The sequence below is a fragment of the Oryctolagus cuniculus genome, chromosome 8, assembly GCF_051225735.1.
Source record: "Oryctolagus cuniculus isolate XC-2025 breed Fujian yellow rabbit chromosome 8, ASM5122573v1, whole genome shotgun sequence".
NCBI classification, from domain to species: Eukaryota; Metazoa; Chordata; class Mammalia; order Lagomorpha; family Leporidae; genus Oryctolagus; species Oryctolagus cuniculus.
Window position 1 is genome coordinate 104,571,987 of NC_142874.1, and position 21,212 is coordinate 104,593,198.

The 21,212-nt window shown below is 36.2% G+C and overlaps 1 protein-coding gene across 6 annotated transcripts in view; it reads right to left on the reverse strand.

Annotated features, from left to right (window-relative positions):
- The window catches only part of CCSER1 (coiled-coil serine rich protein 1), a 1,433,531-nt gene that overhangs the window by 1,105,606 nt on the left and 306,713 nt on the right, over nt 1-21,212 (reverse strand). The gene's annotated exons all lie outside the window — the stretch shown is intronic.

Genomic DNA, 21,212 nt, shown 5'->3' on the forward strand with positions numbered 1-21,212 from the left:
AATTAAGGTTAGGGAATCATGTACAAGCTGAGAGTGTGGAAGTAGAAATCACCTGTGCCAGACCACTGCTTAGGCATTTCTGTCTCTTTAAGCAGAAAATTTCTTTCATCCCTGTGAGCTGCCTTGCTCCAGTGGCACTTCGCAGCACCATCAGTCCATTGCCAGGGAAGGCAACATAATCAAGAGCAGTCCACAGTTTGCTTCTTTTGCTCTGGTCAAATCTGGGATGGGCTACCACTTTGACACATTAAGAAATAGGTATGTAGCGTTTTCAGAAGGTGTCATGGACCTCAATTAGTTATTGGTATTTTATATCAACAAAATAACTCAATTTTACAAGTTGCAAACAAAAATGAAAGCTGTTTATCTCTACACATTTTATTCTTTTAGAATAAATAAGTACATGCTGGTGCAATAAAATTGCCTTTAATCACTTAAAAAGCCTAACTTCAATCAAGCAGTGAATACCTATAAACATAATAAATGAAAAAGCTGTGATTATGACAAATAGTCCAAAGAATGCAGTAACTGCTTCATCATGTGAATTAATTGGTTCTCCCTTTGAAGCTCTATTGTGTTGACTAGTTGGACAAGCAGAATATCCTAGAAAAAAAAACAACACTAAGGCCCCTTGGTTAGAGTACAGCTGGCTCTGAACATCACCCGTGGCTGCTGCTCAGCCTGCCGCTGCCCTTCCGTAGAAAGGTTTTGCCTTCTGCACCCAGCTTCCTTGACAGTGGGCCGGAAACAGCCAATGCTCAGGGTTGGGTTTGGTAGTTACCTGGCCAGGGCCTTTTGAACAGTAGTGTCCCAGTGAAGTATTAGATATTATGATATTATGTAAGTAAGAATCAGTGTTTTTTGTTTGTTTGTTTGTTTGCCAGGCAGAGTTAGACAGTGAGAGAGAGAGAGAGAGTTATAGACAGTGAGAGAGAGGCAGAGAGAAAGGTCTTCTTCCGCTGGTTCACTCCCCTAATGGCCGCTATGGCCTGCGCTGTGCCGATCCGAAGCCAGGAGCCGGGTACTTCCTCCTGGTCTCCCATGCGGGTGCAGGAGCCCAAGCACTTGGGCCATCCTCCACTGCCCTCCAGGAACACAGCAGAAGGCTGGCCTGGAAGAGGAGCAAACGGGACTAGTACCTGGCACCCCAACTGGGACTAGAACCTGGGGTGCCAGCACCGCAGGGCAGAGGATTAGCCAAGTGAGCCACGCGCCTGCCCCTGTGTTTATTTTTTTTAACAATATAAAACTCTTTCAGAAATTCCTAACTACTTTGTAACTGCATCAGTTAATCTCTGATAAAAAGCAGTTATTAAAAGTCTACATTTTCCAATGTTTGACATAAAAAGACAATGAGTATATTCAACGAACTTTCTGACACCCTATCATATACATTACATACTCAAATAAACAAATACATTTTATACACACCATTAATACAGAGGCAATCAGAAAAAACAATCATAAATAATGATTGTTTTATGATAAATACTTAAAACTTTATCAGTATTTCATCTACACAGCCACCATTTAGAGTGTAAGACTCTCTGCTGGGGTTTTCCAAACTTCTACAGACAGCATTAACAGCACTGGAGGTCTTCAAAGTCCCTCATTGCTGGCTCAGATCCCACACATAATATTAGAACATCATCACTTATGGTCTACCACTTCTGAGTAACTCAAGGGAATGGTATATAATTTGTTCAAATTTTGCACTTTAGCGTCAGCAGGACAATTAATATTTATGGTGGCAGGCAGTGCCAGGGAACTTCAAAAAGTTCATGGAAAATGGAATTTAAAGATAAGTTTATTCTAGAGCAAAAAAATTGGAAACCTATGTATATGAAGGACCTTCAGGAACTTTATGGACTTTATATAAAAAACTTTATATAAAAAATCTATGTGTGGATTTGGAAATATATGTTGGCCACTTCAATGTTTATTTCATTTGCATATTTCTGACACTTCTCTTGATGAATGCAGCTCTCTGTTCCCTCCTTTTGAAACAAGAGGACCTTTGTGACAGCCTTGACTAAAATATGATGGTAGAAGTGACATGGTCTGGCTTTTGAAACTAAATTATAAAAAGCACCAAGTCTGATTTCTAGCACTTTTGGGACACCTGCTGCTAAGACCAGCTGCCACACTGTGAGGAAGTAGAGCCTTCAGTTTACCATCACCTACAAGCACCAAATGTGTCAGTGAATTGGATTTGTCTTCTAACTAAGGTTTTAAACACTGGAAAGCAGAAGCAAATTCTCCATGTCAAACCCTGCTTGAAATCTTGACCCACAAAAATCAGAGATGAACGCTTACCGTTTTATGTAATTAAGTTGTAGATAAATGTGTTACACAGAAACAAACAATTGCACTCATAAAAGGCATTTATAATTAACAGTGAAAATAGATTCTGATTCCCCTAGATGGGTTTTCATTACATTTGTTATCTAAATGATAGAGGAAAAAATATTTTACATAAGTACTACTGAGACTTGTCCATATATTATATGTATAATTTATGAATGAGACTTTCAAGGGACTGACAGTTCAAATTACCATTCAACAATCATCTACAGTGCAATACTATGAAAGTAAAAAATGCTCCTAATATAGGAGGAAAACTTCATATCTATAGTTAATCCACCTAGAGAAAAAAAAGCACTCTGATAAAAGTGTGCTGACTTTCCCGGTTGTTTCTCATTTCAAATTTAGAAAGAGCCCTGAAGCTATCCTTATAGCAATTTTGCTATGGTAAGTACAGACAAATATGTTTCTGCCCTACCACTCAAAATAAGACTTTATGAATTTTCCAAGCATAAGATGAAATCATAGTTGTTATCTATTCTGGGAAAACATGTATGACAAGACCTATATTATTTAAATACTCAAATGCTTACCCTACAATTTCTATAATCTGATATCCTAGAATCCAGAACACAGAAAAATAAAAAAAGGAGAAGAAAAAAGTACCTGCTATATTAGAATACAAACAATTTGGAAGCCATTCTACATAAACAGTAAAAAGTGTTCTCCAGGAAGAGTGCTTTAACCAAAGCTCATTTTAGTGTCATTCTTTATAGAGAATTATGTAAAATTTATACATTATTTGGAATCACACTGTAAACGGGTCTGTCAAAGCATAAAAATCACTAAATTAAGATAACATTTATTATTCTTCATTGAAAGACTTAAAAATTATTCATTTTTATCTTACTTGAAAGGCAGAGAAAGAGACAGAGAGACAGAGATCTTTCAAATGCTGGTTCACTTCTCAAATGCTCACAACACCCATGGCTGGACCAGGCCAAAGCCAGGAGCCTGGAACACAATCCAGGTCTCCCATATCTGTGGCAGTTGACCCAAGAACTTGGGTCATCATCTGTTGCCTCCCAGGATGTGCATTACCAGGCAACTGGAAATGGAATAGAACCAGGACTTGAACTCAGAAATTCTGATGGGATATGGCTATTCTACACAACATCATAACCATCACAATAAATGTTCATCCTAAATGATTAATCTTTTAAAACCAATTTTAAAGCTTATATAAAATGAGATATAGTTATTTACTAGAAAAACTATGTTGAATCTAATTTTATTATACATATTGCCATTTATTAGACAAAAATAAATCTAACTTTCATGTGTGCCTGCAGTTAGGATCACTTTCTTCACCTGTCGGCACAATAGAATTTGCTTTGCTTTGAGGATTTTGTTAGGATTTTTGCTTGTTCAATACTGATGATTATGACACAAAACAAAAGGCAAAAATGAGCCATGTCTTAGTTTTGAATCTGCATGGAATAGATAATATGATGTTATATAACTAATCACTTTACATAATTATTTCATGTAATTTTCCTATGTAATTTATTCATGTAATTATTCCATGAATAAACAACACAATTTCTTTTCTTTTTTTTTTTTTTAATTGTCATCCATTGCTGGTGGGCATGCACAATGGACCCTGAAAGACAATTTGGCAGATTTTTTTTTTAATTTGACATTTAGAGATATAGACAGTGAGAGAGAGACAGAGAGAAAGGTCTTCCTTCTGCTGGTTCACTCCCCAAATGGCCACTATGGCTGGCACTGTGCCGATCCGAAGCCAGGAGCCAGGTGCTTCCTCCTGGTCTCCCATGCGGGTGCAGGTGCCCAAGCACTTGGGCCATCCTCCACTGCCCTCCAGGGCCACAGCAGAGAGCTGGACTGGAAAAGGAGCAACCAGGACTAGAACCCGGCACCCATATGGGATGCCAGCGCCACAGGTGGAGGATTAACCAAGTGAGCCACGGAGCTGGCCCAAACACAATTTGTTTTCAAAAACTACGTACTGAATCTACACATGAGCTAGTTATATTCTAGACCTTGACAATATAACACTGTACAAAAAAAAGAACTTCTTGCCCTGTTTGAGGGAATTTTTTTCTATTTGATTTCAACAGTCAGAAAGGTTGTAAAAGAACTACTCAATTCCTAGTAAGAGGATGTACTATAGCAAAAAATATATAAATATTTTCTGGAAAGGTCTCAAGTAAATTTTCTCTCAAACTTTGAATCTTATTTTTCACACTACATTGAACAGAATAAACCATGAGTGGTTATTAAATAAACACAAAACAAGGACTCTTTGACTACAAGTTAAATCTGATCAAAGTATTATACAGCTATTTTTGTATTTTTTCTCATGATATCTCCTTTCAGTTCAAACATTCTAGCCAACATTGTCATATAACAAATTAACTATTCTCCCTCTCTCTACCTCCAATTCCTCCCATTTGCCTCCTTCTTCCTCTTTCTTTTCTTCACTCCTTTCTTGAACTTGTTGACCAGAACAAGAATAAAATGAATTATTAATCTTTGTTGAAGAAATTGTATCAGATATAACAAGAATCTCTCCCAGACTCTGCAACATAATAGATTAGTCTTCAGTTCTGTAGTGCCAATACTTACTTAATGGATTCACTTTGAGAAATGATATAATCTACATAATGTCGTCCCATTTAAGAAATAAATTATTCGATTATTACCTAAAAAACTCCCATTCTTCAGAATTTTACATATGAATTACAAATCACAAAGAAATATGCAAGGTGTACAGTTTCAATGGATGATTTAAATAACACAAAGAGCTGAGACACACTGCAGCTAATGGTTTTGGTTTCCTCATCCTTTGCTATAATTAGAACAGACTCCAAATTACCAAATACATAATTGTCTTTTCTCTGTCTTCCTCAATCCTACTTCATGTGAAGAAGTAATTGCCGAAAAGCAGGAAGTACAATCATGTATTAATAAATAGGGCCAAGTTACTCAAAGCCAAAAAAATGAGGGCAAATTGGTAGCATTTAATCCTGTAGCACCAAAAATGTCAATTATAAACAAATGCTAAGGTGCCACACAAACCAATCTTGAGTAAAATTTAGTGCTAGTTTAATGAGTAAAATAAATGGCTATGGAAATACATAATCAAATAAGTCAAGGTACATTGCAATGTTCTGTGCATTCAAGCAAATATGACAAGTAACTAACAGCTTGATGTTCCCATGGGAGCCCCACGCAAATTAACAGGCAGAAGATAGAAAAACAATAAAACCACACCAACAAAACCAAATCTTTATTAACTTTGAGCCCTCTCCCCAAACAGTTAGCTACTTGAAAGGACACTAAATTTTGATAGTTTACTAAAAGACCTATAAATTCTGATAAATTATTTCCTGCTTTAAACACTCTTCTTCAAATTCCATTAGCCTTCTCAGACGGTATGGAAGTTCTATGTACATTTTATGTCACTGCAACATTCAGGAAATATATAGATCTAAATGAGATATGAGCATAACTACATCCCAGGTTGAATTAGAGACTCACACTCCACAAAGATGTAGGGCAACCACAACAACTTTCCCTTAGACATTCACTGAAACATCATTTCTGACAAGCTGCTGATCTCCGCCAGAGAAAGTAGCAGTCTTTGAAAAGCTGTTCTATGTGACAGATTAATATTCAAATCCTTTGACATGCAAAATAATTTGCTCAGATTTATGAAGTTCCAGAGTCTTGCTATGAGAAACCATGCTAGGATGGCCTGGATAATCCAGTTTCGTGACATGTAGATAACTAAGTTGTAAGCTAGATTCTGAAGCTGAACACCTAATAGCTGCTTCTCCAGACTTGCTCCATTAAGATAGGGAGCTCAAGCATTTCCCATCATTTTTCTGTGTAAAGTTTCATAAATGACTAGTCCCTAACGGATTTTTTTTCTTTAAAGATTTTTATCTTTGTGATTTGTAGTCAGTGATCAGCTGCACAATAAATAACAAGTATCTGCAACTATCAGATTGGAACAGTTAGATTCCAATATTATAAATGTCATAGTTACTGTAAATTATGCTTGCTAAACCTGAGAAATGAGGCTCAAACAAACATGAATACATTTATTTTCAGTTATTAAGTTAAATATTGGTAGAGAAACAATAATTACCCATAAATTTTAAAAAGGTTTATTATTTATTCAAAAGGTAGAGCTACACAGGGAGAGGGAGAGACATAGAGGGAGAGATCTTTCATCCACTGGTTCATGTTCCAGATGGTGGCAACAGCCAGCACTGGGCCAGGCCAAAGCCAGGATTCAGGAGCATCTTCCACATCTTCCACATGGGTAGTAGGGGGCCCATGCAGTTGGGTCATCTTCAGCTGCTTTTCCTAGGCCATCTGTAGGGTGATGGATTGGAAGTGGAACAGCTGGGATTCGAACCAACACCCATATGGAAAGCCAGTGTTGCAGGCAGCAGCTTATCCTGCTATGCCACAATGCTGGCCCCTTACTAATAATTTTTCTTTTGATAATGGTACTTTTTAAATACTTTTATCCCTGATCTGTGGCAATCAATAGAATTATAAAAGATAATCTATATAAGTAAAATTGACACTTTGAGATGCAATGACTTTGAACACCCTTGTCTGGAACTGTTTTTTTTTTTTTTTTTCATACTATTTGTTGAACTCTTTACTTAGTATAGGGTTAATCATTTCTTTTAAAGATTTACTTATTTATTTGAAAGTTAGAGTTACAGAGTGAGAGAAGGAGAGGCGCAGAGGGAGAGGGAGAGAAAGAGAGAGAGATCTTCCATCCGCTGGTTCACTCCTCAACTGGCCACAGCATCTGGAGCTGTGCTGATATGAAGCCAGGAGCCAGGAGCTTCTTCCTGGACTCCAACGTGGGTGCAGGGACCCAAGCACTTAGGCCATCTTCTACTGCTTTCCCAGGGCATAGCAGAGAGCTAGACTGGAAGTAGAGCATCTGGGAGTTGAACTGGTGCCCATATGGGATGCTGGCACTGCAGGTGGTGGCTTTATCTGCTAAGCCATAGCGCCGGCACCAGGGTTAATTTTATGTATATAAAGTTAATTGAAAATAAATCTTAGTAAAAAATAAAAATGGGAATAGGAGAGGGAGGAGGAAGAAGGGTGGGAGAACAGGTAGGAGGGAGGATAGAGTGGGAAGAATCACTAAGCTCGTAAACTTGTATTAATGAAATTCATGAAGTTTCTATACCTTAAATGTTTCGAGGTTAAAAAAATAAATAAATAAATAAACAAACACTAGGTCTGCATAAAATATGAGTCTCTGAAATTCAAATTCAATTTCAGGCTATTTCTATCTTGGATTATTATTCCTATCTTTGGTAAATTTGTGACAACATAAAATAAATATGGGATTATACTAGTATCAAAAAATGTCACTAAGAATACTCATGTAATCTGCCATCATAGAATATGACATCATAGTAATGGTAGATGTGTCATTTACTTATTTGTGCCAAGGGTACAAATATTACCAGACACCAACATTAGTGTCCATGTTAAATAATGACCAGTAAAGATGCTAAAATATTTGAAAGATGTGGGGCCGGAGTTGTAGCGTAGCGAGTAAAACCACCACCTGCAATGCCAGCATCCCATATGGGTGCCATTTCAACTTCCCACTGCTCCACTTCTGATCCAGCTCCCTGATAATGTGCCTGGGAAAGTAGCAAAATACGGCCTAAGTGCTTGGGACCATGTGCCCATATGGTAGATCCAGAAGAAGCTCTTGGCTCCTGCCTTCTGCTCAGCCCAGCCCCTTCCCCCTCACTGTTTAACTGTGCCTTTCAAATAAATTTTTAAAAATAAAAAAAAGTTTGAAAGATGTGACATTTTTGATAAGTTGGCACAAATCTAAAATACCCATGACAAAAATGGAAGCTTTGTAAAATGGATATGGAGGTAGAACGGGTTATTGTTTCAAATGGGTCTACTCTAACTTCACCCTTACTTATCTTCTCCTTTCTTTGACATGTTCGAAAAGAAGAAAGAATAGCAGTAAGACATTTTTAAAGGATGAAGAATGCTCTTGCCATAGTATTAACCTGTGATATCCACTGATTTCAGCTATTAAATATAACTATCATTTTGCCTGTGTGCCAACGCAATTTCATCGCATCGCACTTTGCTTGAATCTGAAAAAGGAAAAGAAAGAAGGAAATTCCACAGATTGTAGGAAACAGTGTGAATATTTTCTCTCTGTTAATAACTTTATTGTAATCTTCACCATGCCCTCTCTGGCCTAGCTAATAGCTGCCTCAAAATACCACTTGACAAATTCTAGGTACTACATAACATATTATCAGCACAGATACTTGACAGGGATTACTACACACCAAAATTTAATCTCTCTGAATATCATATGTTTATATTATACTTTTGTATAGATTATGTACATGTACTGTAAAGTATATATTTTAATGGGATAAATATATAGGTATCTATTTTAAGGCAACACTTTAAGGGGATTATGTCCCTTTCCCCTAGAATATAAACTTCACAAAGGCAGGAACTAAAATAGCGCCAAATATACACGGCATTGAATAATTTGTGTGAGGAAATGAATTGCCCTCACGTAATGACTTTTCAGTATGACAATCTCATTTTATATTTTTATAACAGGAATGAAGTCAGTGACAAATGCAAGATAAATTTTAAAAACATTGAATCCATCTTGGGAGAAAGCTTGGGAGAACAACTTGCTCACATGACCCACACTCATTCAGCAGTAGCACATCCTGAAAATTCACCTCAAGTTCTTGCTTTCCTGCCCCCATCAGTTCTAAACTATTACATGACAAAGTTCATTCAATTCCACCAAGAGCTCCAATGGGAAAAAATAAACATCTGAAACAACCTGAGTCAGACCCCACGCCTATAAACATCCTCCCCTAACTTCTCTTAAGTCACCCTGACAACTGCCTAGGACGTTGACTTCTGGTTGTCTTTTGGGGACAGTTGGTAACTCCGGAGTTCACCTGTAACACCAGTGATTACTATGGCTCAGAAACTTCAACCTGTAAGCTGAGCGCTCTCCTGAGCTCTGACTGTGACATGATGTAGGTCCTGTGTAAAGGCTGAGCTTCCGTATCTCTTTGTTGAGTTTACAAACTATTTATTTTTTTTTTTTTTTGACAGGCAGAGTGGACAGTGAGAGAGAGAGAGACAGAGAGAAAGGTCTTCCTTTGCCGTTGCTTCACCCTCCAATGGCCACCGCCATGGCTGGCGCACTGCGTTGATCCGATGGCAGGAGCCAGGTGCTTCTCCTGGTCTCCCATGGGGTGCAGGGCCCAAGCACCTGGGCCATCCTCCACTGCACTCCCTGGCCACAGCAGAGAGCTGGCCTGGAAGAGGGGCAACCGGGACAGAATCCGGCACCCAGACCGGAACTAGAACCTGGTGTGCCAGCGCCGCAAGGTGGAGGATTAGCCTAGTGAGCCGCAGCGCCGGCACAATTTATTTTCACTCCTAGAAATGAGGACCTGCTGTCTTCATCATGCTGTCTTCTTCATCTTGCACTTTTTTTTCTAAGATTTATTTATTTATTTGAAAGGCAGAGTTACAGGGGGGAGAGGCCTTCCAACTGCTGGTTTCACTCCCCAAATGTCCACAACAACTGGAGCTGGGCCCATCCAAAGCCAGAAACCAGGAGCTTCTTCTGGGTCTCCTACATGGGTCCAGGGACCCAAGAACTTGGACCAGCTTCCACTGCTCTACCAGAGAGCTGGATTGGAAGTGGAGCAGCCAGGACTTTAACAGCACTGCAGTTGGTGGCTTTACCTGCTATGCCACAGCGCTGGCCCCTCATCTTGCACGTGTAACACTCAGGTATGAGAAACCAAGTTTCTGTTGTCTAAGTCACTCAGTCTAGTATATTTTTCTAATTTTTAAAAATGTTTTTTTTAATTTATTTGAAAGGCAGAAAGAAAAATAATTGCCCATTGTGGTATTTTGTTTTTAAAGAAGCCTTAGCTGACTAAAACAATAATACTTGCATCGACAACTTAGGGTTATTTTTAATATGAACAAAATTATTCATGTGATAAGAGCCATAAAATAAAAAGCAAACAAAATCCCAAATATCCAGTGGCCTGTGTTTTTTCGGTTTGAAAAAATCTCAGAAAACAAACAACAAAAACCCTCAGTTCCTAAAATTATCTTCTTGATAACTGAAAAGTTTAAACTATCTCTTGGGCAATTTCAAACATTTAAAATTATTTCATTCAGATCCTCCAAACAGAACCAACCACCTTCATCCCACTGTTCCTCCCCTCCCCTTCTCCATCGTTGCCTTTTGCTGTTACTTTTTCTGACCTATGACTCTTTTTCTCTAGTCGGAAGAAAACCTTCAAAACTAAATTGCTCCTTAAAATTAAAGCTCTATAAGACTAGGGCAAGTCTCTTATTTTAAGAAATTTAAACGCCAAGCCATGTCTCAGTATGAGGTGAGAATGAATATTTAATGCATTTGAAGCTTAGAACAGAGAGATGGTCACAAAGAAATTTAAAGCACTTCTAGAAACATATAATATAATGCTCCTGGGCCTATGCCAATTGACTCACAGGTTAATATCTCAGGGAGCAGAAAGAAAAGAATGCAAATAATGAAGAGAAAAGATCTTGAGGGGAACATAAAATATTTTAAATTTCAAAAAAGCAAAAAGAGATTAAAAAAAAGAAACAAAAACCTGTGTCATGGTGCAAAATGATTCAGAGGCTCTTCTCCGAATTATTCCTGTAAACAGTTTTCATTGTAATGCAGTTCAGCAACAAAGAAAGGCCTACTCCATTGAGGGCCCTTCATAATTAGTATTCAAAAGTACATACTGAGGCAAATAAGACCATGCACTTTTTCTAGTGAATGTTTTCAAGACACAGTAAGGAAATACAAAAGCCACATCTTGAAGGGGACATTTTTAAAAAGTCTCAAAGCTGAGCAGAGTAAGATTCAGAATAAACTTATATCCAACTCTGTTTTAGTCAATAAGTATCAGGGTATGATACTTATTATATTATTATTAATTATAGTATATATAATCATTTTACTTATTATATATACATATATTAGAAATAAGTTCTTTTGCAAAGGGGTTAAAAGAAAATGACAATTCTTTAATTACTAAAAAGTCTTTGAAAATTCATTCTATTATCTTAATTTCTATTATTCTGACAGTAGCCAAAATGACATCAAAATAAAATTAGAAACCTGCAATTTAGAAAAAATTTCAAATTTAAAAACCTGTAATTTAAAAAAATTGAGTTGCAGTATGCCAGATTCAAAAAACATCACAAATAGTGTAATTTTTCACATTTTAATATGTTCATTTTTATCAATTCATTTTCATTGTCTGAACTGTGTCAAAGAAAAATACGATTTACTTAATGATTAACGACCACAGTGTAATCATGGTCTTTGACAGTAGATAGATAGACAGATAGAGAGACAGACAGACAGATAGAAAGAAAGAAAAAATAGATACAGATGACAGACACAGTAGGATTTTGATAGAGAGACATATAGATAATAGATACAGTAGGATTCTGCAACTTCTTTCATGACACCATCAATATTAATTGATGTCAAGGATGCTGATCTATTATAAAATGTTTTGTTTTCTTCTAATAAATCTTTATGTATCCATTTATTGGTTGGTCTACATTTTTTAATATTAAATTTTATGACTTTGCCAATAAAACAAATTAGTTTCACAAGTGTGTTATCCAAGTGCATAGATTGGCATTTCCTTTGCTTTTCCTAAATAAGGCTATTATCATTATTGCAATCTTTTGTTTTATTGTTTTTGAGTTATAACAATACTATTTATTATTTGATACTTTTTATAGTATTTAGAAATTACCAAATTTCTGGCAGCATAAGAATAAAATTAAGTTATGAAAAGATGAGTGAATTACACTTTGAAAGACTGCTAACTGAAATGTGATAACTCATAAAATACTTGATTCTGTTGGATGTTTCACCATGCTACTACCCACAAATCCACCAATGCTTTGAAAGCATTGCTATCTATCTTGCTATCAATAACATATTTTTAATATTTGCAAAAGTCAGTTGGGTTTTAAGAGAGATGAAAAATGTCAATATATTACTAATAACAACAATGATATGATTGTAAAATATACCTAAATATGTGTGAATATTTATTAGAATATTTATTGGAACATTTTCTATATCAAACAGTGTGATAAGCTTTTTACATGTGATATTTCATTTAATTTCATATCAGTAACTTTTGCAGAAAGGTATTATTATAAATTACAGAAATGTGGAGACATAAATCAAATGGGTTATAGTTATTATTAAGTGGCTAGCACAATTTGAAAGTCCATATTTTTATCTGTTGTTGATAAAAATCAGATCACATGAAGAAGAATAAAGATTGTGGATCTTAAATCATATCTAGTTATCTCAGTTCCTAAGGATCATTTCATGCCTCCTACCTTTATAATTTAATTTCTGGTAATTATGTGCCAATGTAATCAGTAATATATTTTTCAGATTTTAATCATGTAGGTATATTGGAGTCCTACACTGAGACATAAACCAAGGCCACTGGCCTCAATTTGCTGATGTGTCTCACTGTGCTAACTAGACAAATAACTATGGCAACTATATTACATACATAATTATCCTGAACCTTCCCTAAACCAGCACATTTGGTTTCATAATCTTTAGAGTATAGGAAAGAAAGTAAAATGGATTCAAGAATATCAACTCATTTTCTAAAGGCATCAAGCTGGTTTTTAAGTAAGGGAAAAATTAAGTTTTCTGTTTCTCATCTCTACATTCTTTTTATTATCATGCTATCTATTTTGATGAATGACAATTACCACTAAAGAGATTAAAATAAATACCTATATAAATATATGTAATTATATCATTAACAATAAAGATTATATGTGTACACATAAATATATACACATCTGTATGTGTGTGTTTTGAATATAAATTTAATATCCATATCTAACAAAAAATAAAGGTCTAATTTCTCTTCTGTTTCTATTTTTGAGACTTTTCATCCTATAAAGTAACATTTTCCTTTGTTATAAAGATTGACATATTATATTTGCTACAATATAATGTTAATATTCATATATTACATAATCATAATATATACATATGTGTATATTTACAAAATATACACATAATTTTATAGACATGCATGGAATTGTGTCAGATAAATTAACATTTGTAGTATAAACATACGAGTCAGGAAATTTGATTCGTACAAAAAGATCTCACTTTTAACTTCTTATATGACTTTAGGTCTCAATTTCTTCATCTAGCTACTGGGAGACTAAAATTTAGATAATATCTTATTCCTTTCTAGCTATAAACTCTTGTTATGACTATGCTTTGGTGCCTGAAATACAAATAGTACTTTTAAATGTAGCATGCATTCATAATTTCCAATCACTGCAGAGCTGAGTATAACTGTTTTTTCTATCTTGAGTCATAGTTTTGAAGATTTAGACCAATAAATTTGTAGATATCTACATTCCATTTATAATTCTACTGGGTTTTCTTAAAAGGAAACTCAAATTAGGCTCAAGAGAAAATATTTTAATTTATTCATAATCAATAATTCCAGTAATCAAGACATTACTTCCCACTTAATTTTAACTATAGTAGTATACATCAATAAAAACACAATCCTGTATGTAAAGATTGTTATTACTTTTCCTATAATGAGCCTTAATGAGTTCAGTCAGAAATTTTATCAATCATATAAAATACGTAAGAATATGATTTTTCTACTAATTCATAATATCACAAATATTGACAATTTGTTTTAACATACATAAAAATTGTATATATTTAAGGAGTACCCTGTGATGTGCCAATATGTGTATATATGGTGTAATGTATAATTGAGGAAAATATATTTATCTCCTCCAACATTTCTATACATGTAAACATCCAAAAGCCTGTTTTCCAGTTTTTATTTTTTATAAAGAATTAGGTAGTACATTACAATGTACTGTAACTCTTAGTTGCAATAGAACCCCAGAACTTCTTGCCTCTATCCAGCTATATCTTAGACTCCATTAATCAATCTTTCTCCATTCTTGCTCCTCTTTTTTCCCTAGTCTCTGGTAACCACCATTATACTTTCAACTTCTAGGATCACTCCACACATGAACAAGATCATGTAAAACTTGCCTTTTCAGGACTTGGTTTATCTCACTTAATATAACAATCCCATGCACCATTCATGCTGTTGCAAATGACAAGACTTCATCTTTTCTGATGGCTAAGTAGTATTCTATTGTGTATATATATGACATCCTCTTTATTCCTTCACTAGTGGTTAGACACATAGATTGTTTCCACTTGTTTCCTAAAATGAATGGTGATGCAATAAACATGGGAGTGCAGATGGCTGTTTAACAAACTGATTTCATTACCCTTGGATAAATATACCCAGTACTGGGACTCTTAGACCTACAGTAAGTTTTTGTTTGTTTGTTTTAGAGACAACTCCATACAGTTTACCACAATGGGTCGCCCTAATTGACTTTCTCACCAAGATTGTGCAAGGATTCCCTTTTCTCCATATCCTTGCCATATTTTCTATCTTTTGTCTTTTTGATAACAGCCAAAATAACCAAAGTGAAATAGTTTCTCATTGCAGATTTGATTTGAATTTCCCTGATGATTAGTGGTGCTGAGCAATTTTCATGTACCATTTGAACACTGGTGTGTCTTCCTTTAAATGTCTGTTTAGGGGCCAGCATTTTGGCACTTGCCTCTGTCTGCAATGCCAGCATCCAATATGGGTACTGGTTGGAGCCCCAGCTGCTCAGTTTCCATGAAATATCTGTTTAGATCTACTGCTCATTTTAAAAAATGAATTATTTGTGGATTTTTGTTAATTTCTGTTTTTGCTATTGAATTGTATGAGTTCCTTATATCTTCTGGATATTAACCCCTTGTCAGATGTATAGCTTACAAAGACTTTTTTCCAATTCTGTGAGTTAGCTCTTCATTTTATTAACTGTTTCTTTTGCTGGACAGAAACTCTTTATTTTGAGTAAACTCCATTTATCGATAGTTGGTTTTGCTCCTTATGATTTTAAGGCCTGATACAAAACATGGCTGCCCATTCCAATGTCCTGAAGTGGTTTTCCAATATTTTCTTTGAGTAGTTTCAAAGAATCAGGTCTTACACTTTGGTCTTTAATTAATTTTTAGTTGATTTTCATATGTGATAAGAGATGGGGAGTCTATTTTCATTCTTCTGCATGTAGATATCTAATTTTCCTAGTTCTGTTTCTCAAAAAGATTGGTATTTTTCCAATGAGTGTTCTTAGCATCTTTCTGCATCTTTCTCAAACATCTGTTAGCTATAGATGTGTGAGTTTACTTCTTTATTCTATTCCATTGGTCTATATATCTGTTTTTATGCTAATATCACACTGTTTTAATTACTATAGCTTTATGATTTTTTTTCTTGACAGGCAGCGTGGACAGTGAGAGAGACAGACAGAAAGAAAGGTCTTTCTTTGCCGTTGGTTCACCCTCCAATAGCCGCCGTGGCCAGTGCGCTGCGGCCGGCGCACCACGCTGATCTGATGGCAGGAGCCAGGTACTTATCCTGGTCTCCCATGGGGTACAGGGCCCAAGCACTTGGGCCATCCTCCACTACACTCCCTGGCCACAGCAGAGAGCTGACCTGGAAGAGGGGGGCAACCGGGACAGAATCCAGCGCCCCACCAGGAACTAGAACCCGGTGTGCCGGCGCCGCAAGGCAGAGGATTAGCCTAGTGAGCCACGGCGCTGGCCAGCTATATGATTTTTAATTCTATATTAGATTTATAAAGATTTACATAGGGCCAGTGCCTTGGCTCACTTGGCTAATCCTCCACCTGTAGCGCTGGCATCCCATATGGGAACCATATGGAAAACCATTAATAAAATAAGATATGGACATATTAATTATGTACATAAATCAGAGGAAATAATTTGCCATCATTAAATAGTCCCCATCCTTTTAAAAAGATTCAAGCTTAATTATAAACCAAAGCAGTTATTTTTAATGACCTACTGATAGACTAGATGAATATTGCAAAGAAGAGGGTTGGGACTTGGGAGAGGGATTCAATGATTATGACAATATGGTGTTCTGTTAAAATTGTATGAACTTCTTCAAACCACATTCTTGGTCACAGTGTACCCTTGTTTAGAAAATCTTTACCAAATCCCTGAAAACGCACAAGATAATACATAAGTCACCGGTCTGGATTAGAAACTTGCTCAAACCTTATGCTCCTAGCTTCATGGGATCATTCCCCATCCTCCTTTCCTAAAAACAACAAAATAGTTGCTACATTCCAAATACCCTCTGTCCTTTTATGTATCTGTTTCCTGAAATCTGTTCTCTCTGCTATTAATGTAGCACTTCCTGTCCTTCTTGGACCATCAAACTTTTCCTTATCCTTTATGACTAAAGTCAAATACTGCATTTTTGAAGTCTCTCTTCTGCTAGGATTTAGTAGCTGCTTACTGCATACTGCAGCTACAGTATGCTCTAACAACATGAAGTTTTAAGTCTGGCAAACATTATGGCCCCATAATCCAGTATCTAAGAATATTGGAAGATAGGAAAGTATGAAAAACTATGCTTCTCTAGTTTTTCTAGTTAGGCATGACTAACCCATTAAAAATGCTAAAATAGAATTTATTTACCTAGGGCTAGTAGTACATTTTTCTATTACTTTTTTTTTTTTTTTTTGACAGGCAGAGTGGACAGTGAGAGACAGAAAGACAGAGAGAAAGGTCTTCCTTTGCTGTTGGTTCACCCTCCAATGGCCGAAGCGGCCGGCGCGCTGTGGCCGGCGCATTGCGCTGATCTGAAGCCAGGAGCCAGGTGCTTCTCCTGGTCTCCCATGGGGTACAGGGCCCAAGCACTTGGGCCATCCTCCACTGCACTCCCTGGCCACAGCAGAGAGCTGGCCTGGAAGAGGGGCAACCAGGACAGAATCCGGCGCCCCAACGGGGACTAGAACCTGGTGTGCCGGTGCCGCAAGGCGGAGGATTAGCCCACCGACCCATGGCGCCGGCCTCTATTACTGTTTTTTAACCATTTGCAGTATCTTTAAATAAAAATCAAATATTAAACATTCTTTCTACTTAATTTTAAAGAACAAAATGAAAACAAAGATTACAGTGGGAAAGCTCAGGACTGATCTGATTGATATGAGATAACCTAAGATTCTGATAAGAACACTCTGACAGCTACAAAAGATAAATAAATTTGAAGCAAAGAAACAAAAAAGGGAAAATGAAATGAGAAATACTTATTTTCAACCATGACTGTCAGTGAAAAGTTGTAAATTTAAATAATAAAATATTTTAAATTATCAAATAGCAAAATCTGAAATGGTAAAGAGAATATGGTAAGCCAGTTGCTTTCCTACTCAGCTCCTGATATTATCTAATTCACTTGTCATACATTTTGCCAATAAAAGTCCATTGAATCAAAATAATGAACATGCTATTTTTTCGAAATTCCATTACTACACTTTCTTAAGAAATTACTGTGTAATTTTTATGCAAAAGAGTACAAATGAAAGCTTTATCAAAAGTTATAAAACTACCAAAGATCCAACATTAAGCTATTATTGAATAAATTAGTACATTTTATTTTTGATAGGCTATAACATTATTGTAAGAAGAGTTGTCATCTAAGTTGTTGAATAGTCTGCTAATATCATTCAATGAGTTCAAAATATTCAGTAATATTTTAATAAACTATTTAACAACCTTTTCTGTGTAACTCTATGTGAAATACTATGTTAGGTCTGCTGCTGTTCTATTATCATTCTATGCAAAACAAGAAAAAAATAAATTTCTGTTTCTTGGTAGTATTAATACAACAGTTCCAGGGGTTGTCATTGTATACAGCAGGTTAATCTGTCACCTGCAAAACTAGCATCCCACATGGGCATATTGTGTTCTGGGTGCTCCATTTCAGATCCAGCTCCCTGCTAATGGTCTAGAAAAGCAGCAGAAGATGGCTCAAGTGCTTGGGCCTCGGCACCCCTGTGGGAGACCCAGGAGAATCTCATGGCTCCTGGCTCTGGATCAATCTGGCTCCGGCCTTTGCAACAATCTGGGGAGTGAACCAACTGGTGAAAGATCTCCTTTTCCCTCTCCCTCTCCCTCTCCTTCTCCTCTTTCCTATCTCCTTCCCTGCCCCCCTCCCTCTTCCTCTGTAACTTTGCAACATCACAGACCCTTAGAAGTAGTCTAGGGGATCCTCAGGGTTCACTGACCACACTTTAAGAAATATAGGTCTAAGATGAGATTAACTATAATTCTCTTTTCTTGGCAGATGAGTCTCAAATTAGCAATTTAATCCCTATTTCCAGCCCCCATTGTATTTACCAAGATATATAAAATGCAAAAACAATAAAAATTTAATAAGAGGATCCAGAGGTAGCCCCAAGTTATTAATGCTTACCAACTGAAAGAATACAGTTAATAGCTGCTTACATGATTACGAATTGCAAGAAAAAACTGGGGGTCTATCTGTCGAAAATCAGGAGTTTGGTTTGAGAAATATTTCTGAGATCTACTAGACACTCAAATAAAGATCTCAAGTAAATACATGTCTGCAGCACAAAAGAAATAAATGTGATGGAGACAGAAAAGTTGTCAATTGTGTGCATTAATAGCACTTACAGCCAGGAGACTGAATGAAATAATCAAAGGTATATTTATAGGTAAAGTAAAAAAAAGTCTGAAAACTAATTCTTGAACATATCAAACATTTAAATACGCATATTAATAGTACCTAGGAAAGGAGATTTTGAGGTATGCAGAAAACTAATGCAGGTAGTTTCCTGGAAATCAAATGAAGAATTCAGAGGCAGGAACAATAACTATTATTTACTAATTAACATATTCACATTTAATAATCATTTTATATAATATTTAGAAATATTTTGAGATTTAGGCATATAGTATTATGCTCACTGTACTGAAAATAAAACAATGACAGTGTGGTTATGTAAGAGTGAATTTTACAGAGTTGGTATCACAAGGGAGTTACAGAAAGAGATGTGGCTGATTTCAGAACCAGAGTGATTTATCCTAAACATAAAATCAAGGAAATGAAAGAAGGAGGTACCTTTCTCTGAAGGGAGGAGAGAACCTCCACTTTGACTATGACCTTGTCTAAACAAGATAAGAATCGGAGAACTCAGAGGGCTTCCATAGCCTTGGAAACTCATGACTGGAGCATAGGGAGACTACTGATGCCATAGACAGGAGTGTCAATTGGTAAAGTCAACAACAGGAGTCACTGTGCACTTACTCCTCATGTAGGATCTCTGTCCTTAATGTGCTGTGTATTGAGATTTAATGCTATAACGAGTACTCAAACAATATATTTCACTTTGTGTTTCTATGTGGGTGCAAACTGTTGAAATCTTTACTTAATGTATACTAAACTGATCCTCTGTTAAAAAAAAAAAAAAAAAAAGAAATTATCAACTCCCAACTTGACTCTCACTGGGATTAAACATGACAATAGGTCTGATCTGATTTCATCATCATTTAAAAAATCATCTATTATTTTTCACTTTATGTTTCTGTGTGGGAGCAAACTGTTGAAATCCTTACTTAATGTATACTAAGCTGATCTTCTGTATATTAAGATAATCGAAAATGAATCTTGATGTGAATGGAAGGGGAGAGGGAGTGGGAAAGGGGAGGGCAGTGGGTGGGAGGGACGGTATGTGGGGGAAGCCATTGTAATGCATAAATCGTACTTTGGAAATTTATATTCATTAAATAAAAGTTTAAAAAAAAATCAAGGAAGTGACTGTGCAGGACAAAAGCTAAGTCCAATCCTCATTCTTTAGATTAACAACAGTCAATTGTATTCATAATTTTCTTGGATTAAGATGTCACTTTCTTTAATACATTGATCACTACTATGAGTACTTTGTCATTATTTGTTTTTAAAGATTTTACTTATTTTTTGAGAGGTAAGAGCTACAGAGAGAGAGAGACAGAGAAAAAGGTCTTGCATACGCTGGTTCACTCCCCAGATGGCTGCAATACAGTTACTAAACTTTAGCTACTCTATGATGTAATGATTCAGATTTCATCCATTCCTTTAAAACACCTATTGTGTGCTAGAATGCAGTTAGTCTCTGACACTATTCACAACTGGCAGGTGGGGGGATCTGAGAGTAAGCAAGCTTGTCTGCCATACTGCAGAAACACCAGGATGCAGTGGTGCATCCCTGGATGCCGGCAGGCCAGGGGGCAGCTTTCGAATCCTCTGGCATGAAAAGTGCTGAGGAGACTTACACTGGAGACCCCAATATTCAGCTGTTCAAGGCTAGTAGGAGAGGACTTAATGCAAAACAAGGATTTTAAAGGAGATGGGAAGGGTCATTGGTTAGCCATACACATTAACCATGGTTTTATTAAAGTTACATGTGCTTCATTTCAGTTCAGTCCTAAGTGTTGAAACAGAGCATCCATGAACTCAACAATATTATATGAAGCTAACTTGGAAGATTTGTGAATACTGAATGAACATGAGGGCTGCACTAGTGAAAAAGAACAAACCATTAACATTTTATTTCTTACTCTCTTGGGTACAGAAAGAAGAATGTCTAAACTTCTGTCTCCACTTGATTACCACAAAGTTGATGGGATTTTAAAATATTGGGCATTGTAAAAAAAAAACTGTAAGAAACTGACAAAGGATTTCATTACTTTATTATTTCTTGAGCTATCCATAATAAGAGAATTTCCTCACATTAAGTCCCTCCAATGTACTGTTCTTATCAAAGACAGGAACTTGGGA